Source organism: Ziziphus jujuba, chromosome 12, assembly GCF_031755915.1.
Source record: "Ziziphus jujuba cultivar Dongzao chromosome 12, ASM3175591v1".
Classification (NCBI taxonomy): domain Eukaryota; kingdom Viridiplantae; phylum Streptophyta; class Magnoliopsida; order Rosales; family Rhamnaceae; genus Ziziphus; species Ziziphus jujuba.
The window spans coordinates 19,283,481-19,306,592 of record NC_083390.1 but is presented as its reverse complement, the minus strand read 5'-3'; the positions used below and the strand labels follow the sequence as shown (position 1 = coordinate 19,306,592).

At 30.2% G+C, this 23,112-nt stretch overlaps 1 pseudogene; it reads right to left on the bottom strand.

Annotated features, from left to right (window-relative positions):
* Positions 1 to 8,734: 8,734 nt before the first annotated feature.
* Positions 8,735 to 17,789, bottom strand: LOC107429260 (terpene synthase 10-like; annotated as a pseudogene).
* Positions 17,790 to 23,112: the final 5,323 nt, after the last annotated feature.

Sequence of the window (23,112 nt, the reverse complement as noted above, 5' to 3'; positions counted from 1 at the left end):
TTTTTTTTCCTTTTTTTTCCCCCTGCTTATAATGAAAGCTTCTATTTTATTGTCCAGACAAAATAAATAAAATACCATAAAAGTTTTCACGGAGAAGTAATTTTGTTCCATTCATCAATTTTTCACGCCCATAGGAAAAGAGGAGATTTTGATTTTTAAAATTATGTACAAAATGAAAGCAGACATTCTTGATTTTGATTTTTTAAAAATTATGTACAAAATGAAAGCAGAAATTCTTTCCTTTTAGAATTTTTTTTGTTCAATTTTTTTTTTAAGAATATAAATCAAATATATATATATATAGACATGTTTAAATAAGATTTTCAATATAAAAATATATATAATTTGTTTTACTGTTAAAATTTAAAATTATATTTATTAATCATTAAATTTTGATAAAGTTTATATATTTGTATATGATTTTAGTATATTATTAAATTATATTTGATTATTTTTTAGATCATATTAAATATTAAAATTTAAAAATATATTTGTTATTTATCAAATTTTGATAAATTTTATTTTTTTAATAATTTTAATATATTATTAATCTATATTTGATATTTTTAAAATTTTAAATTTTAATATAATTAAATAATTATTAAAACTAAATTTGAATTTAATAAAATAAAATAAATTTTATTTAAAATTAATATTTTATAATAAAATATTAAATAAACAGTGACCAGTGAGGATAGACCTTTTGCTATCAAAGTCCGGCCACTTCTAGTGTACCCCGAAAGCAGCTGGGTGACAAGGACTGACTCTCTTTGTCGCTTTGTATATGTATGTGTGTGTGTGTCTATATATATATATGTATATATATGTATGTTGGTGAAATGATTAAAAATGGTTGTGGTCCCGTTAAAAAACACCAAAAGAATATTACAGTCCAGTACGATGGATGGTAACGGGACGGGTTTTGCACTTCCTATCCACGGTTTAATCCCCTCTGCTCAGATATTTTTTTTGGAACAAATTATCTATTTTATAAACTATTCAAAAAAAAATTTTCTTTTAATAATTCAGATACTCTAATAGATATAAATAAATATGTTTAACTACTTAAATTATCTTTTTTGTTCAGCCCTAACTCAGATCTACAGCATATATTTTTGCCTCGGTCCCATTCCCAAGCCTTATTTTAACGGGCAATTCATCCTTGTTAGGAGCGAGTACCTCGGGAACAAGTTATTATAAGATACGGGGATTCACAATAATTTTGTTCACAATATATATATATATATATTTTTTTTTTCTCCAAAAGGGAAAGTGTTAAAAAAATATTTGCACTTTTTTTTTTTTCCCTTTTTTTGAAGACGAACTAATACTTAATTAATCAATCAAGGAGAAGGAGAAATACCCTTCCGTAACAACTTTGAGAGCCCCCAAGTCCCTTCCTCAATCCAAGTGCTAACATTATTACAAGAAATTGCAAATTTAGCTACAGAATAAGCCATCGTGTTTGATAATGGTTTTTTTTTTTTTTTTTTTTTTTTTTTCTCTTTCTTTTGCACTTTTCGTTTTTCTCATAAATTCTCCATTATTTCGCTCCCTAAAATTCAAAGAGATTGATAACCCAAAAAGAAAAAAGTTTGGGCAAAGTTGCCAACTATCATGCAGCCACCTTAATGCTTTACGATCTTTTCCTCTAAATGTGTCAGTCTCTTGCCAAAAAGAAAAAACGTGTGTAAATGATTTAAAGTTGGTAACAATAATTCTCCAACAATAATTGTCGTACAAATAAATAGAAAAAAGTGAGTCAATTATTTAAAGTTGGTAACAATAATTCTCCGATGAATAAGTTAATTGATTTATTTTTTTATTTATTTAAAAATTAATTTATTAATATTTATAATATAAAAATATATAAACCAATAATATATTAACATATTATTAGATTATATCATTTGCTAAATATTTTTAATAAAAAATTTTATGTATATCCTCTCTCTCTCTCTCTTTTATATGTCTATATATATATATATATATATAAAATCCTTTTACTATCATGTCCCCTCAAAATGCATTCGGTTTAAAAATATGAAAAAATCCAAGACCGTTAGATTAAAAATGGATGGCACATACGGCTCAAATTACATCTGCAATTTCCCATCCATGCTCCCTCAGGTGCCTTCCCTTCCTCTTCTCCTCCGCTTGATATTTCCTTTTGTTAGAGAGAGAGAGAGAGAGAGAAGAAGGACAGAGAAAGGGAAAGAGAAGAAAGAGAGTAGGACAAGATGAACCCAGTAGCTAATGACATAATGAAAGTGCTCTATAATATGAAACGAACCATGAACCTAGGCCATTCCCTCTTGCTTTTTGCCATATAAATGCAAGGATAATACTTAATAGAGATTCAACTTCGACTTGTGGTAGGAGATACTTCAACACGTACCCTTTTCTCTTTCCTTTGAATACTATCTGAAGCTTGGATAAGCACTTGAACACCCTTGAATAGAAGAAAGCAAGCTAGTCCAACGGCTACAACCATATGGAGAAGGAACAAAAATAGAGATATTTTGTTGGTGTACTTTCTTGAATTTAGAGTTAATAGAAATTGCTGCTCAAAGAAGAGGGATAAATAAATAGATAACAGAAAAATTCATTTTTGGTAGAGAAATTCTGGGGAAAAAAACAAGTGAAGCATTTTGGGAGCAAGAACAAAAAAAGTAAAATAAAAATAAAAAAAAAATTTTAGTGACATGTTTCTAACAACCGTCATCAAAAAGGATAAAAGCTAACGTTTTGTATAGGTTTTTAATGACATGTTTTTAAAAAGCGTCATTAAAAACTTATATCAAAGCCAATACTTTTCTGAAAAAATGTTGATTTTTATCTTTTTTGATGATAGTTTTTTTGAAAATCATCATTAAAAACCTATTTAATTCAAAAACCAATTACATCCATATCCCAATTATATACATAACAACACTCTAGAACCAAAAATGTAATCTCAATTTTTTTTTATAGTTTTAAAATTTAATTCAAATTTTTTTTTTGCTTAAAATATCTTTATAATAATAAAATAAAAATAATAATAGTTTAATAAATAGATAATACTGTAACTATCAAATTTATTAACTAAATAATTTTTCAAATACTGTAGATGTTTTATTAATAGTTTGATATATTAATAAATGTTTTAAAATCATGTAAAGTAAATTCGATAAATAATGTAAAATCATTATATATCAAATATTTGATTAATTAAATTTGATGAATTTAAAATTTCTCTTAATAAATTATTTTATTATAGAACAAATAAATATATAATAAATATTAATAATATATTAAATAAAAATATAGCAAATTTGTAAAAATATAGCGGATTAGTTAATCTGGTTGGATTTCAAAAGTTTAGTGGGTAACCCAATAAATCGAGCTTCAAACCCAATCTACACTGTAAATCTGAAGTTCAAACCCAACTGAAATAAAAATTGAATGTTCAACCTCAGGCAGAATTTGGAGCGAGATTTTTAACGGGTTGGATCGAATTTTGAAGCTTCGGACTTTTAAAAATAGTCCTTTTTCTATCAAAGTCCAACGCACTTCTGCTCTAACCGTACAAAAGCATTTGATGACGAGGACAAAGCTCGTTGCGGACATTAAATGAAATCACTAACATGGTTGTGGTCCCGCTTTAAAAAAAAAAAAAAAAAAAAAGGTTGGTTTTTTCACACAACCAAATTTCTACTTACACACTGTTCCATTTAAAAATACTAAAATCCCCTTGAGCTTTTTTTTTTTTTGTCCTTTTTAAATTGTTTTTCCTAGGTTTCAAACACTCTCTCTCTCTCAAATCACTCTTCACCTCTCTCTTCACCTTTTCACAATTCACGGCAAACCCTTGATTAAAAAAAAGAGAGAGACTAAAGTCGAGAACCAGATTTCCTTAAATCCTTCGATAATTGCAAAATGAAACCACAAGTCCAAATTTGGTCTTTAATGGCAAACTAGTGGAATAATAAGATAAACCATAAATATTTGGTTTTAAACCCTAAAAAATAGTCAAAATAAAACTCCACTTAAAAAAATAATACTATAATTAATACGACTCGATAATTTAAAAATTAAAAATTAAAATGAATTAAGACAAAAAATTATTGTAAAAACTTACTAAAATAATTATTAAGTAAGTTTTGAAATAAAAAATAGTTGTAACTTAATTCTTAATACATAATTATGTTAGTATCTATTAATTAAATAAATTTAGTTTCTTAATAAATTTAGTTTTTTTTTAATAAAATATAGTTTATGTTTTAGAAATACTTGCAAAAGATAATATATATATATATATATATAGAAAAGATAAACATTTGATTAGGGGGAGCCAATTGTCTATACAAAGAGCTATTTTCCTTTTTTTTTTTTTTAAATTACAATATATATCTAAAAAAAAATTAAAAACCTAGGGGCCCATGGCTGCACACCCTACTGCCCCGCCACTCACCTACAATAATATTTTTCTCATGGGTTCATCCATGGAACTTTTACATGTGAATGTGAAGCCAAAATAACATTATTTGGATTTTGGACGTTTTGTATTTTTACAAAGAATCTTTTCACAATTTCGAATATTTTTCCGTACGTACTATGAACAGCTGTCATCAAAATTAAAATTTTATACAACCACTCAAAAATGTTTTCATGGCACTTTCTCGGAGGAAAAAAATAAGAAAAAGAAAAAGTTTTCAAATACTGTTATTTTGTTTGGCGTTGTACGAACATGTTTTGGACTCTGAATTGGATATACGGTTTTCCTGGATTGCCTTATTTGGTTCTAGCAGCTTTTGGAGTGATGAAGATTGAGTAAATATATTTCGTCTTTCTTTTTTTATTTTTTTGATGAGTAGTAAATATCTTTTGTCGGTATTGGAGTTGATGATTCTTGAGGTATTGTGGTCCTGGCACCAAGTTTGGGAACTATTATGTGACAGCAAATATCTGTTTGGATTCCCCCAAAAAAAAAAAAATCTGTTTGAAACATATATATTAACTAAACTTAGTGATAAAACTATTAAAAATATACAGTGATAAAACTAAAAATATATAGAATTTAAATTTTGATGCGTATAACAGTCTCCCATTTTCCAAATTGTAATAAAAAGAAGAAAAAAAAAAATCCAGGCAGGAGATCAGCGATTTTGGCAACAACAGTTGACAATAGTTGGGGATCAGCGGTCGGTAACCTACGAGCTTGTGATTGTTGGTTGGTGATAACGTGGAGGAATCCAGGCCAAACAGCTAGGGCTGTCAAAATTCCTTCATCATCCAGAGGGAAACAACCCAGATCACCGCCTAAGGGCCCTTGAATGATCGCTCAGTGATAAAATAAGATAGGGATACAGAGAAAGCCAGGAGATTTGCCTAGAAGCAGTCATCTTTGAAAGAGTGGATAATAGCTTATTGATTGAGGTTTTTTTTTTTTTTTTTTTTTTTTTGGCCGTTTAGAAAGTATTAAAATTAAAAAAAAAATTAATTTTTAAAATTTATTGTTCTAAATTTTTTTTTAGTAAGTAATAAAAAAATTAAGATTTATAAATAATTAATTTTAATATTATATAATAAATTATAAATAAATATTTATTTTAAAATAATTTAAAACTGTTTTATTGAGATTTTCAAAATGACATTTAAATAGATGGAAATAACTTTTTCATATATTTTTCTATATTGATGAAAATTTAATTTTCTAAATTTATATTTTTTCATTTTACAATAAATATTTAAATAAAAAAAATTATTATTTTTTCAAAAAAATTAAATTTACATTAATTTTATCTTTATCTTTATCCAAATATACTGTTAAGATAAATTTATTTTTTTTGGTAGCTTTTTTTTCCATTTGAAGATAAACTTATTTTGTTAAAACAAAAACTATATTCAAAAAATAAAACATCATATATACTCAGCAAGTTGTTTCTAATGTAACATCATATATACTCATATGGGCACTGATTAAATCTAGTTGTTTTTACCATTCCAATCCAATATAAGTTGCAGCACGATTAATAACCAACCAAATTCTGTGTAAAATTTAATTTTAGCCATTTTTTAGAAATAACTAATAAATTTAACTAATTTTTTAATGAATTTTTCAAATATTTCTTGAAAAATTAAAGGGAATGCTTGAAAAATTCAGATATTTTTTTTTTCAAGAATCTTTTACGGTATTCCAGATATTTTTTAATTTTTTTTATAACCACGTCCATCAAAATTAAAATTTTCTAATAACCCTTCAGGTGTTTCCATGAAAATTTCTCGAGGAAAAAAACAAAAGGAAGCAAAAGGATCTTTCAATATTTAGCTTTGTATACATTGGGTCATTGAGTCCTTTTCAATTAAATTTTAGTTATTTCAATATAATATGAACAACAATTTAAGGAATTCGACTAGAATATGAAAGATAGTTTAATATATAAATCCAATATAAATAAAATAAATATAAAAATCAAATAAAAATTAAATCTAAAAAGGGAATCTATATTTATTAATATGTTTAACATAGATTATATATATATATATATATATAGTGAGAGAGAGGGTCTATGAATTTAATATATGGTTTTCCAAATTGAATTGGTTAACTTCTGAAGTTATGAAGATTAAGTGAATATCTTTAGTCGGTGGAGTTGATAGTTCTGGAGGTATTGTGGTACTTTCATCCAAGTTATCGGAAACTACTGCGTAACAACAAAAATCTGTATGAAACATAAATATATATACGAGAGTATGGTGGATATTTTAATAGATATTTCACATTCAAGGACTAAGAACCCACAAAAACAATGTGCGGCCCCAAACACTCTGTGAAAAGCTTGCGCCTGTTGGGTCATTAAATTTTAACAATAATTTTTTATTTTATAAAATAAAAAATTATCTATTTCAACATCAGTTCTTAAAAATAATTTTAAAAAATAAATTAAAAACATAAAAATTTAGAAAATATTAAAATAATATTTTTTTTCTATTTTTTATTTTTTAATTTTAAAAGCTGTTATCAAACATTACTGTCCAAATACTATTATTTTCAAAAAAACAAATAAAAACAATTTAATTTTTTTATTTTTAAAAATTGAAAATAGAAAACATAGCCAAACAAAAGCTTAGAGACCAACCAAAATTGGGGACAAAGTTTTAGTTCTAAGTTCTAAAGCAATTTTTAATGGCCTTGTATATTGATTCTATTTATTTAAAATTTTTTTGCCACATCAGATAAATAGATAAAGTTTTAAAAAAATCATCTCTAATAGTTCTGTTTATTAGTTCTGTTAAGTTGATGTAGTAATAAAAAAATAAAAATTATAAAATTTACTGTCTACTTCTGAAAACTCTGTTAGACAGGCTGAGTCAGTATTTTAAAATAACTCCTGCGTGGGCTTTGGGTTTTTCATTTATATATAATTTTAAAATAAAAAAATATACATTAGCATTCCACGACATTTTAAACAAAATCCATTGGAGAGAAATTGTGTAAAACATTATCTATTAAATAGAAAAAATATCATATATGCATGAATACTTTTCAAAATCAATGTCACATAAATTCCAATTGAAAAAATTATTAGAGATACTCTAATTCACTCTTAGAACAAAAAAAGGAAAAAAAACCTTTATTTGCATGCTTGGTTTTGTAAATTACCTGGATACATGTTTTGCACCACGTTGTAATCCAATTTAGCAAGCCCAAGCAAATCAGGGTTCATATCTTTTGTCACCTTTCATGTACATAAATGAACCACCTATTCTCTAATGTTGGAAACCTCTGTTGGAGTGGAAGCTCCAACGCATGTCTCACTAGTATACAAACTTCATCTTCATCTTTGCTTTTTACCATGTGTCCTTTGAGATTTTTTACTTCCTCCAAAAAGTTCACTTTCCATTAAATATTATGGAGCTTCATATAATAAAAGCATTATGTCTTCGGAATGTCCTGAAAACTAATGAAAACATATATTCACGATTGTAGTGCCCAAACCCAAGAAATAACATTAAATAATTAAAATACCTTCTTAATTTATTTATTAAACATTGGGAATTGGGAAAGTGATTCTTTTGCTCCAAAAATATTTTTTGAAAAATAGAAATTATAATTAAAAGAGAAATAATGACCGGCAAATTAATTAATTGACAAATTAACATCTTTGAAAGTTCTCCCATGGATCAATTAGGCCATCATTGTTTCTATCAAAGAATGCAAAACATGTCTCGACAAAGGGGTGACTGAGATTCGTTTCTACCTAAGTCCCACGTTGGTTGGATTTAACAAAGCTAAGCATTATATATTAAGTTTGGATTAGCATTTCCATTAGCCTATTAGTGGGATCTAAATCCCCATGTGACGCTTATCTACCATGAGGTACCCATATATACTACGGCTATATGCACATTAATGGGGTAAAGGGTATAGCCCATTAATATGCAAATTCAAATTGAATACAGATTTTAAAAAAAGAAAAAATCATTAACGATATTAATTTTTTTTTAATCTTAATCATTAGACCTTATAATTTTTTTTTTTATTGTTCACAAATTGAAAAACTTGAAATCATAAAAGCTTGAAAAGATGGCTACAAAATTTATAATATGATTTTTATAAAATTATACACACTCGCATAAAATGCTGACACATAATATTGCATTTATAAAAAGAAAAAGAAACAAAATAATAAATAGAAAAAATAAACAACCGTAAATCTTGTAATAAAATAGTCAAAACACAGTATACAAGGATGAAATATCAATTATATAAATTTTATAGAGATCGAATATTTATACAAAGCTTGCGCTATTAATCCTGTTATTAATAGGGAAAAGAAGCTAAATTAAAAAAATAATATTATAATAATCTGAGTTTTGGTTTTGGATATTTAATCTTCACAAGGAGAATATATAAGCACTTCATTAATTTCTTCTCTTCTATGTTTAACTACATGGGAATGGGCCTAATAAGCAATAGTAAAACACGGTCTTTTGTTTGACCATCTGGCACACCATGTCCATCGCCATATCGGTACATGCATTGGGCCATTCTAACAAGATTCATTGCCATTCTTAAAAAGGTCTCCGATAAGGGACAACATGCATTTCCATAATCTTCATTCATCTTCTTCCATATTTCACCATAAAAAATTTGATGTATTTCCTAGCATCATCCTCGGAGACACCGGTTTCTGTTGATTTTGGAACATCACCTCTTTCTAATTCACCCTGTATATTACCAAAATATATATATACACAAATGAAAATGCTATAGTGAGGAAAGTCTTTCTAAATATACAATGAGATAGTTATTCACAGATATCAAATCGTTAAAATTTGATGGCTATGAATGGTTATTGCCCTCCATAAGGTGGATGACTTCGCTTACAGTAACAAGCTTGTATATATATATATATATATTCAATCTAGCCAAAAAAAAAAAAAAAGGATTTTAGATACTATGAGGTAGTTTAATTAATTAATGATATAGTTATGTTTACCGATGATGTTCCCAAATCATCAGCAAGTCGAAAAATCATCGACGGCCAACGAAGTATGTTGGGGTAGTCTTCCAAGCACTGCAAAGCCTCTTGTGTAATGGGATTTGAAACAGAGAAATAGGTATGGACCAGTACGACAGGAGCTGATATTGAAATCCATGCATTCTCCATGTACTCTTCAAAGCTTGGAGTATATCCACTATAATACCACTTTGCCTCTCGTAAATAACTGTTACAAAGATCTGCATGTCCACTGAAAAATGGCAATACAGATTCAATGTATAAAAAATAATAATAATAATAATAATACTAATAAGATTTTTTTTGGTAATTGAAAAAAATAAGACTTTAAAGCAATGATATAAAGGTTAAAAAAATGTGCAAGGTTAATTAGCCATGAAACTGGAAATTATAATCAAATTATTACTGCTTTTTTGAGGTATTTGATGATGTGAAGTCCTTGTTCTTTGAGCGCATCAAAGGCCATTTCATTTACTGAATTGTGAAGGGCAAGAAAACACATCTTCATATAATATGGTTGCTGGTCCATTGCATCCATATCCCAACTATATATATAATAACACCTTAACAAAAAAAAAAAAAAAAAAAAAAAAAAAAAAGAAAAAAAAAGAAAAAAAGAAAAGCTTAAGTCTAATTATAAGGGAAAACAAGGTAATCAGTTGCTAATAAAATATCCTTTACCTCTCAACAGCATTTGTGAAGAGCTTCAGTTCTTCTAAAGTACCATAAACATCATATACATCATCAATTACTGTTATAAGTGAATTAACCTTGGTGCCCATTCTTCTACCATATCCAAATTGAGGCTCATATGCCGTTCCCACTGTCCATAGGAAATTCTCCATCAACCTGTTCCTCGCAAAACTCAACGTTTCTCCAAGTCGACTTCTACTCCACCACCTTCAGCATACATATATATATATATATATATATATATATGCACAAAAAGGAAGCCTACATTAGAAATTCAAAATTGCCTATCTATGTATAATGTCAAGTTTGAAGTCAAAAAATCAATTTTATGAAAATATATATGTAAAGCTTTGAATTTCTCTCATTTATATTATCTTTTAATTTTTTAATGGATTCTAATCTTCAAACACAGTATTAGTGTTTCCAGGATCGATAGCTTTGACATGATGTACATCTATATAAAAGTACCAATTAGAAATTAAAATAATTGAGATACAATAAATATAAATATATATATATACATATATATATTTGATGTACCCGAACACATGTTTCAAATCTTGCTGGTGAGTCGATTGGATTACGTTAAAATCTAATTTGGCAAGCTCAAGCAAAACAGGGTTCATATCTTGTCTCCTTTCATATACATCAATGAACCACCTGTCCTCTAATCTTGGAACCCTCCAATGTAGTGGAAGCTCCAAGGCATGCCTCACCAATATACAAACTTCATTTTCGTCTTTTCCTTTTTCTATGTATTCTTTGAGATTTTTGGTTGTGAAATCCCTTGCATCCTCTAAAATATTTTCACCCTCTGTTAAATAATACGAAGCTTCATATAATGAAAGCATTCCCATGGTATCCTCGGACATGTCCTTCATAAAATTTTCTATCTTATCCTTGAAAGCATTGAAAGCCTCTATAATTGGAAATAGGTGCATAGATTGAGAGCATAAAAATATGACGCTTAAATAAATATTTTTTAAGCATTACTCTCACCACGTACTATTGTGAAATGTCATTTTTTAGCACCTTCCATTAATCTGTTAAGCATTTTAGAGTAATATTCACAACTAGGTATATAATTGAGTACTGACCGGTAGGGGTAAAAAACACAAAACAGAGTCGACTGGTCGGAAAATTTTAAAATACAGGTTTTTATCGAATTCGTGTCTAATAATAAAGTTGTATGGTCATTGTGATTTAAATTATCAATCTTATTTAACAGGCATATTTAGGTATAATGCCAAATGGTGTTTTATTCTACTTAGTATTTCGTATGTATGTATGCGCTTGTTTAATGCTAAAACTGTAGATGGGAAAGTGACCTTTTCCCACCTTTCAATCATAACTAAATGGTAAAAAGGAAAACACCTGATCATATACCTGTTACATAAAAAAAAAAAGCTAATAGTTCCTTTTGATCAACTAATTAAATTACTATCATAAAAGCTAATAGTTCCATGAATTGAGTTACCTTGGGGTACAAAATACCCATGTTGTCTGAGAAGTCTAAATTCAAATTCAAGAGCCGTAGCATATATACAAATCTCTGCTCTTCCATGTATGAGAAATATTATTACCATGTAAACCCTTCAATATGCTCTTTAACTCCTCAAAGTAGTAAGATAATCCAAGCCTTTGCAGCACATCAATCAACTCAAGTTGACTTAGTTTATCTGTCTCCTTCCGGTCAAGCATTACTCTTGCCCTTTCTTTCAGCGTATCGACTTGTCTTGCATGTCTCTCTCCCTACACAAAATCATTTTCATATCAAATTCAGCACTAAAAATAAAAATTTGAGGTGCTGTTTTTAATATTGTTATTTATTTATTTATTTTATCTACTTGTTTGTAGTTTGTTTATATAAAATGTGTGTTAATAATAGTTATAGTTTGTTAAATAATGTAAACAACAATAAACATGAAAGAAAAGAGAAAAAAACAATACAATTTTGAAGTTGTGTTTAATTTTATATGTATTTCTCTTTTAACTTTGTAATTGGCTAGTTTAGATGTCCAGAAAATTTTAATTATCACTATCTACTGTTTGAGGTAAGCAAATTACAGAGATAAAAAAAATAAAAATAAAAATAAAAAACCAACCACGGTAATGTTGTGATTCTTTGATCACGAAAAATACACAAAACCAACACAAAAATAAAGAGAGAGACAAAAAGCATGAAAATTGAGAAGAAAAAGATGTATTATTTACTATGAAACATAAACACAAAAAAAACTTCTCTAAAACTCTCTCTTCGAGTCTCAAAAAACCTGTGTTGTCTTTAACGTGTGTTATGATACAAGACTAAAAATGAGCATCTATTTATAATGCTCTCTAAGGTTGAAACCCTAATGGACCAGGCTTTAAGAGGAAAGGCTGGACCCCCACAATTCTCCCCCTCTAGCTGCATTTTAAAAACTTGATGGTCACCCACCATCTAAACCAGCTATGTCTCTATACATCTTCAACTTCTCTAGAGTAAACATATCTGTTGGATTCTCTTTTGTGTGAGTATTCACCAATTTGAGCCATTTATGCTCTATCACATCACATATCTAATGATAGCGGATATCAATATGCTTTGTCCGAGAATGATACATTGAGTTCTTACTCAAATCCATAGCACTCTGGCTGTTACAATGTATCTTATAATTATTCTGCTTGATGCCCAGTTCATAGAGTAAACGCTTTAACCACATCATCTCCTTATTGGCTTCTGCTGCAGCAATGTACTCTGCTTCTGTCGTTGATAAAGCTACACACTTTTGCAATCTTGACTGCCATTACACGGCTCCTCCAACAAAAGTGTAAAGATAACCTGAAGTAGATTTCCTACTATCATGGTCTCCGAGCATATCTGCATCTGTATAGCTTTGTAGAATTGGATCACCTCCCCCGTGACATAAGCATACTTTGGATGTATCTTTAAGATACTTGAGAATCCACTTAACTACTTTCTAGTGTTCATTTCCATGATTTGAAAGAAATCTGCTCACAGTACCAACTGCATGAGCAATGTCCGGTCTGGTACACACCATTGCATACATCAAACTTCCCACCGCTGAAGAATAAAGCTTTGAAGCCATCTCCTCTATCTCTACTTTAGATGAAGGGCATGATCTTTTGCTCAACTTGAAATGGTTTGCTAGTGGAATGTTGACTAGTTTGGACTTCTCTATGCCGAATCTCTTTATCACTCTTTTGACATACTTCTCCTGAGATAGCCATAACTTGTGATTCTTCCTATCGCCATAACCTGAGATAGGAAAACTTGTGATTCTTCCTATCTCAGGTTATTTGCATTCCTAAAATCTGTTGAGCAGGTCCCAAGTCTTTCATATCGAATGACTTGGAAAGTTTCTTCTTCAGCGTACTAATTTTCATTGCATCTTGTTCGACGATCGGTATGTCATCAACATATAGCAAAAGTGCAATGAAGTTTCCATATGGGAATCTCTGAATATAAACACATTGGTCTGCATCAGTTTTCTTGTATCCTTGACTCACCATGAAAGAGTCAAATTTCTTGTACCACTGCCTAGGTGCTTGCTTGAGGCCATACAAGCTCTTCTTTAGCTTGCAAACGAGGTTCTCCTTCCCTGAAACCTTAAAACCTTCTGGCTGCTCCATATAAATCTTCTCATGTAGATCACCATGAAGGAATGCTGTTTTCACATCCATCTGCTCAAGCTCTAAGTCTAAAGAGGCTACTAAACCGAGAATAACTCGTATCGAAGTCATCTTCACCACTGGTGAGAAAATATCATCAAAATCTATTCCTTTTTTTCTGAAGGAAACCTTTGATAACCAATCGGGCTTTGTGCTTCACCACACGTCCGTTTCCATCTTTCTTGGAGCTAGAATACACATTTGTTCTTCAGTGCCTTCTTTCCTTTTGAAAGCTCAACCAACTCATAGGTATGGTTATTCTACAAAGATTCCATCTCATCTTGCATTGCATGCAGCCACTTTTTTGTGTCTTGATGGAAATTAGCTTCCTAAAAACTTTCTGGCTCCCCCCTCTTCAGTAAGCAGAATATATTGAAATTCTGGATATCTCTTTGATGGAATATGGCTTCGTTAAGATCTTTGAAGAGGTGTACCATCATTTGACTGCTGTGATGGTCCTGCAGCTTGAGCATCTCCCTATTCAACATAATTTTCTCTCTCCTATTCTACTTCTGGTAATTCTCTATACCCCTCATCGTCATCTGTGGGGGGGTTGTGCTGGTGTTGGATCAGGAACAAAATCATGGGCATTGGTACTAGAAGACTTCATTGGCTTCTTAATGTCTTCTATAGTCTGCGTTTCTTGGAATACTACATCCCTACTTCTGATAACCTTCTTTGCTTTTGGATCCCATAATTTGTATCTGAACTCTTCATCTCCATATTCGATAAAAATGCATGGAGTAGTCCTCTCGTCAAGCTTTTGTCTAAGCTTCTTGGATACATGTGCAAAAGCTAAACATCCAAATACTATTAAATGAGAGTATGAGGGATTTTTAACAGATCACACTTTCTCTGGAATTTCAAAATTCAGCGGTACTGATGGCGATCTGTTAATTAAATAGTAGGTGGGACGAACAACTTCTCTTCAGAATGACTTTGTCAGCTTAGCCATACTGACCATATTTCTGACATTCTCCATAATTGTCCGGTTCATTCTCTCGGCTACATCATTTTTTGTGGGGTGCGAGGGATCGTCTTCTCATGCCAAATGCCCTGTCCTCTACAGTAGGCATCAAACTCTTGGGAAGTATATTCACCTCTATTGTCTGAGCGAAGACACTTCAGCTTCTTTCTTGTCTCACACTTTACCATGGCATGAAACTCTTTGAAGTGATATAAAACTTGATCCTTCGTCTTCAGAAAATAAACTCATACCTTTTGAGAATCATCATCTATAAAGGTCAGGAAATATCTGTTGTCACCTAAAAATTCCTCTTCCAAAGGTCCACAAACATCAGAATGTACCAGACTAAGCAATTCCGATCTTCTCGTTGAAGAAGACTTAAATGAGACTCTGTGTTGCTTACGATACAAACAATGATTACAAGGATCCAACACAGCATCCTTGGAAATAGTGATAAGCATTTTATTCGTCAAGGTAGACAATCCTTTCTCACTCATGTGACCGAGTCTCTGGTGCCACAGATTTTGAGATACCTCTCCTTCTATAATGTTGAGGCTATCTGCATAAATCTTCAGATGAGTCTTGTAAAATGTTCCACAAATATGTCTTCAAGAGATAACCATAGCGCCTTTTGTCATTTTCTATGTGCCGTTGTAAAAGTGGTTGCCGAAGCCTTCCTTGTCAAAGGCTATTCCTAAAGGTAGATTGAGTTGAAGGTCTGGAACATGTCGGACATCCTTCAAAGTAATTATATGTCCAACGTAGGTCTTTATCTTAATATCACCGATTCCAACGATCTTAGCGAAACTGTTATTGCCCATCTTCACTGTGCCAAAGTCTTCTACTTTATATGCTTTGAAAAGCTCTATATGCGGAGTAACATGGTAGGATGTTGTAGTATCAACTAACCACTCGACTTCTTGGCTTGAAGTGTGAAGGTATGATTCTTCATGTGTGGAACAATATGCCACTTCTTTTCTAACAGTAACCAAAGTTTCACCATCCTTCTTCGGCTAATTGCTTTTCTGTCCCTGCTCTCGCAACATCTTCCTGCAGTACTTCTTCAAGTGTCTTTCTTGGCCACAATAATGACACTTATATGTTGGCTTCCTTCTATCTGTGGATCTACCTCTGCTCTGGCTCCTGCCTCTTCCCTTGTCATGACTACCTTTTTGTTGTCTCCCTTGTTTCTCTATGACAAGGGCATATGATTAATCATTGCCAATGTTCTTTCTTCTGGCCTCCTCATTGAATAGGGCATCCGTAACCATAGTCATGGTAAGTTTGCCATTAGGGCCGAATTGCTGAGAGAGACTACTAGTGTCTCCTAGATGTCTGGAAGAAAGCTAAGAAATAAAAGTGCCTGTTCCTCATCCTCTAGTTGTAACTCCACTGCAGACAATTGGTTTACCAATTTCTGAAACATACTGGTATGCTCGGCTATAGAAGTTCCATTCTTCAACTTCAAATTCACCAAACGCCTCATCAACAAGGATTTATTCCGAGCAGTCTTGGCTTGGTACTTGTCCTCCAACTTCTTCCAGAGGATGTATGCGTCTGTCTTTTACGCAACATGATGGAAGACACTGTGGTCGATCCATCGTCAGATTTGATCGATTGTTTTCCTGTTCATCTTCTTCCATTCTGCTTCTTTGGTGGGATCAGGATTCCTTCCTTCGGCATCCAAGGGGTCAAACAAGTCCTTGCAATTTAGAAGATCTTCCATCTGAGGTCTCCAAAGTGTATAGTTGGTGGCAGTAAGCTTGATCATAACTCCCGAATATGACTCATCCATTGACATCTTACCCTGCAATAAATTTATATAGAAAAATAGGAGCTAAATTCAACAAAATAGAGTCCACCAATGCGTCTGGAACGGTAAAAAATGTTAGGTTTGACTCTTCTCGGGTCAAAATTTGAATCTCTAAAATTTAAAGTCAAAGTGCAATTTTCAAAAGTTCTAGGCCAAACTACAAATATCAAAACTTCTGGAAAAACCTACAAATACCATAAATATAGGGGTATTTTTATAATTTTAGAAAAATCTAGGACCGAAGTTGACGAGCTGGTGGATGAAGTGGCAGAACGCATGTTACGGCTCAGCTCTGATACTCAGACGTGACTTAGCTAGCGGTCGGCTCGGCTCGGCTTGGCTTGTGGCGTGTGGAGTGTGGGATGCGCGTGAAACCTGCAAAAAAACTTTGATCGACGCGTGAAAATCTGCAGAAAGGTTTGACCGGGGCGTGTGGGCGGGTGAAGCGTCGGATGGTGGTCCAATTGGGCTCGTTCTCTTCGTCTCCGTGAGATCTACCTCCTGGTATGCTCAAATCGTTTATTTGAGCTTTCGAACGGTGAACCCTATATCCAGATCTTGGCTTTGATATCAATTGTTGTGACTCTTTGATCATGAAAAACACACCAAACCAATACAAAAATAAAGAGAGAGACAAAAAGCACAAAAATTGAGAAGAAAAAAATGTATTATTTACTATGAAACTTATACAAAAAAACTTTTCTAAAACTCTCTCTTAGAGTCTCAAAAGATCTATGTTGTCTCTAACTTGTGTTATGATACAAGACTGAGAATAAGCATCTATTTATAATGCTCTATTTATAATGCTCTCTAATGGGCCAGGCTTTAGGAGGAAAGGCTTGACCCCCACAGGTAAAACAACATCTAATTAGCAACTACTTTGTTTTTCACATAATATTACCAGATAATTACTTCACAATGATTGGATGTATTCGAAGTGCCAAATGGTAGATTGGTAGTTAGCAGATCACCAAGCAACATGTTCTTTAGATTTTTTTACAGTGGATAGGCATTTGACTCGACACTGACAATTTCAACCTTTTAACGTTGGAACTGAGATAGGAGCTGAAAATGGTTGCATTAATCTATGATTAGAAATCAAAGTGGGGAGTGAAGCAGACAAGTTATGAATAGCCATTGAGATTCTAGACATGGGCAAGGTGCTTGTGAAAGAAAGAAAAGGAAAAGAAAATCTACAATTCATCAAGAGTTTACCCTAAGCTTTTATAAATGTGTAGCCACGGATCATTATCGCAAGGCACGTTTTCCATGCTTCAAAGAATCTTTTACAATGTTTCAGAAAATTTCAATTATATTATAACCACTTCCATCTAAATTAAAATTTTCTATAGGCATTGAAAGATGTTTCCAAGGACAATTCTCCATTAACCAAAAAAGAAAATGTTATTTCACATATATTTTGTTTGGCTTTGTATATATACATATATATATATATATATTTATATGTATAGGGAGAGAGAGGGGTCTTTGTGGTCCATATGCATAGAAAGTGCTTCTACCAAAAGGAAAGAAAAATAAATAAATAAATAAATAAATAAAGGTTATGTTCACATACGCTGTTATTTCGTTTGGCTTCGCATACATATATATATATATATATATAGTACATATATATAGAGGGTTTTTATGATGCAGATGTCCACATCATTTTATTGTGCAGACATCTGCAAATATGATGGTTTGGTCAAAACTATATATGCTATATATAAAGACGACGATTTCTTAAAATCATCGCCTTTGTGGACGTCTACATGTTAAAATGGTGCAGATGTCCGCACCATAGAATTCCTATATATATGTATATATAGAATGAGGGGCTCTTTGGTCTTTACACCCATAGTTTAAAAAATCGAAACTTTTTTTTAAATTTCAAAATTTTCATTTTTCCAATATAAAAAAGGAAATTTATCTCCTAAGTAGAAACAGATATAATTTTTATAATATCCACCGATATTTTTCCATAATTTTTATGAAAATTTTTGAAATTTTCAAGAAATTTTTTTAAAATTTTGAAAATATCTATGAATTTTTTTAAATTTCTTTATTAAATATTTTTATTAATATTATTAATATTTAGTAAAATTTTTACCAAATTAACATTATTATAGTTTTTTATTTATTTTACCTTTTAATTACCTTCCAATAATTAAGCAAATAAAGAGAAAAATTTTCTGCATTTAACAAAAAATGTTCAAAATTACACTATATAAGTCTACTTATCATATTGTTTTAAAAAGATTAATGTCATAAGTTATAAATCTACATACTTATCATTATATTTTTTTATAGTAATAACTTTAATATTTATATAAATATTATAAAGTAAATGAAAATTAGAATGTAGACAAAAATTGAAATATATGTAGGGAATATATTACCTACAAATAAGGTTCAAAAAATCGATATCGATGAAAATATCGAGAGTTTAAAATATAAAAATTTCCATAAGAATATCGAAAAATATCGAATATTGACAAAAAATTATAAAAAATGATGGAAATTTGTTTTAAAAAATGGAAATGTTTATTGAAACTTTAGAATTAGCTTATTTAATCCATTATTTATCAAATTGATTATAAAACTTGCTAAAATATTCAATGGATGTTATATTTTTCTTAGTGAATTGATTTATAATAAGCATTAATGACTATAATGAATTATTATTGATAAAAATATATCAAAAAATACATATATGATAAAATTATTTATTAACTAAAATATATAAAACAATTATTACAACTACGTTCTAGTTCATAAATGTCATCTTGATATAACATAAAACTTCTAGGTGGTTGAAAATCATCGGTTTCCTCCTCATTTTGATTTTGAGATGTGAAATGTGAGAAGTAATTATGAAAAGATGTATTTCATTATTAATTTTGCATATAATTATTAATATGCTAACCATATGGATCTTGTATTATTGGTTGACTATGTGCATAACTACTACTCTTTGATGGTTGAGTTTGAGATGGTACCCCTAAGTTGCTATTTGATGACATTCCATAAATATCCATTGAATAAGGGTTATGAAAATTACTTCCAACCCTCATAGATCCAAAATTCATAGAAATCAAATATTCTTCTTATTGTGACATCTTTATTATTGATTTCTCTTTACGTATATATTCTTTTCCAACAGCACCGAATCCTTGACCTGCATCTCTACTCCCATGATCTTCATCTTATGTTGCATGTGTGTAATATTGTTCACTAGTAAATGGGCTTAATCCAGCTTCTTGACTTGATTATTCCCTTTGGCCACTATCTCTTCTAACTTCTAATTCAGATAATTTATTGAAGTTGTCTTCATCATCACTGGAGCTAGAGTGACTATTAAAAGTCATCTCAAATTGTGAATGTGTACTACCTGATGGAGTTGAAGCACTAGTAGTTCTAGTTTGCTCTCTCATAAGCCTTTGAAATGAATCACCACTCCTAGAATTTACTTCTTCAGCAATCATTTTTTGAACATTTATTCTCTCTTTTTCAGCTTGTTAAACAATCTTTGGATTAGGATTTCCTTTATGATCATCTAAATGAACATCTCTAATCCATTGGTACGTTGGTTGCCCTCTTCGTCATCATCTTCCATTATAGTTTCAAATATTATTGTTGGATCCAAGTCTTGATGATTTTCTTCTTTAGCTTCCATATCCTTCAACTTGAGTTTCATATTATAATAACAATAGACTAGTTTTGTTTATATCACTAAATGTCTAAAAAGTAATTAAAAGGTAAAAAAATTATCAATAAAGTTAATTTGATAAAAAAGTTTACTAAATATCAGTAATATTTATGAATTTTTTAAAAAATTAAAAAATTCCATGAATATTTTCGAAATTTCAATAGAAATTTCATGAAATTTTCAGAAATTTCCATGAAAATTATAGATTTTTTAACTAAATCATTAAGGATTTGATGTGGATATTTTATGGAAATTTCCATGAAAATTTTGACGAAATTTCAAAAATTTTGATGGATATTATGGAAGTTTTATCCATTTCCATTTTGAACCTAAATTTTATTTCAACCCCTTCAAAAAAATGGAAATATCAAGGAAATTTCGAGGAAATATCGGATATTTTAAACCTTGTCTACAAACTCAACTAGTTGATATTCATATCGATTACATACAAAATTTTCAAGAGATATATCTTTTAATAATTATTTCTTATATTTTATATTTTAGAATGAGAATGAGGAAGAAACCAATAATTTTCAACCACCCAGGAGCTTTTTATGGTACTGAATGACATTTATAAAATATAATGTAATTATAATAATCATTTTATATATCTTAATTAATAAATAATTTTACTAAATATGTATTTTTTACATATTTTTATTAATAATAGTATATTTATGATCATTAGTGTTTATTATAAATCGATTGATTGTGTGATATAATATTCATTTGATATTTTTATAATTTTTATAACCAATTTGATAATTAATTAATTAAGTCAATTATAAATTTCAATAATAATTTTTATTTTTTAAATAAATTTTCGTTGATTTTCATCATTTTTTATGAGTTTTTTTTATAACCTATGGGATGAACCCAACCTTTCGGCACCGTGGCAAACCCGCGTGCTATAATTTAATACTGATCCAAGATATTGGTACTATATGGTATATCAATTTAACAATAAATAATACAGTATCCTTAAAACAATCTTGTAAGATCATATATATACTTTTCCAAATAATATTGTATCATAATTCATAATTAATATTTAAATTCAACCGTTTATTTAAATATTTCAAAATTTTCAAATCATCATTTCATGCTAAACCAGAAATACCACAATGAAATATATTCACCATAAATCAATTTTAAGCACATGAAATTATAAAATATTTAAACATGCTTAAAGTCATATAACTTTCAATCTGCTTTCTCAAATCAATTATTTTCTAAAATGATTTAATATCTCAATTCAAATACCAAGATATTTAAATACCATAAGTTCATTTATGAACTCATTAGAATTGAAAACCAATTAAAATATTGTAAAAAGTCACATAAAATGATGACACGTATATGTGAAAACTGATATTTATATATGCACAAAACAACATTTTAATCAAAAGGTATATGTCAGGACGTGTCCAAGAGCCCTCACCGGAACTCTAAAGAAGCCCTGATCCCAAAGAACACCACCGAACCTTCTAATGGAAAATCCGGCAGTATCTTCCCTAAGGGTAGGACTTACCACAACATTTCCTACACAGAAATACACTTCTAACAATATCTTCTTATTCCTCCCATCTTAGTACAATAATTCTCACACTTTACAGCACTTCAATATCAAGCTATCTATATGATACATGTATTAAAAATACTTTTAAGAACATGAAATAACATTAATTATTCATGTCCGTCCACACCACCCCCATAGTACCATATATTCCAAATACATTCCAAATATCGTTTTACAAATATACCAATGCATAATATAGAAAGAAAAGTAAAACAATCACTACGTCAACAATAATAATAATAGCAGTCGTTTTAATGATAAAAATAGTATTAATATGATTTGCCTAAAGGCTATCATATTACCATATATGCCCGAGGGCTATCATATATATCCAAGAGTAATCGCCTATCCAAGGGTTATCACATAATCGTAGCTGTCCCAAGGACTATCTCACTTGCCCAAAAACTACCACATGTCCAAGGACTATTATACTTGCCCAATGACTATCTTTCTTGCCCATAGGCTGTGATATTTATCCGAAGATTCCGTATGATAATAATAATAATGATAATAAAAATGATTGTAAACGAAATCATAATAAATAATAATAACAATATTAATAACAAGAATAATATTAGCAATAATGAGGACAATAAAAGTAATTAAGTATAATGTTAAAAAAATCAGATTATGAATAGTTAAGATAATATAATATAAGTAAAATAATATTTTAAAATTAAAAACATATAATAAAATATACACTCGCATCGGAAGTACGAACGATACTATCTAATATGCTGCGTGATCCATGATTCCAGCTGTCGCCAATACCTTGCTACCAATACAGCTCGGAATGGTTGCCTCGATTGGCAGTCCGATCCCCTGGACTTGTAGGCAATATAGTTATGAGACTAGCTCTTCATGGACCATATCGGATCATTGCCTCGTGTGATACAATACATACAAACATAATATACATATTAATGGTGCCCGATGGTGTCCAGCATCCCAAAGCACCGTCTGACAGGAAAGTTAAAGAGAGGACCGGCATACGGTCGTGTGGCGTTCCACCGTGCCACTGCTAACAATCATCTTAGATATGGAGGGGGGCAGCTATGGTCAATATCAAACTTACCTACCTCCGGTCCGATGGCAACCATAAGACAACCCTATAAATAAACTTGCGCGCTAATCATGTTTACCTGTGCACTAATCACATCCATAACTACAGAA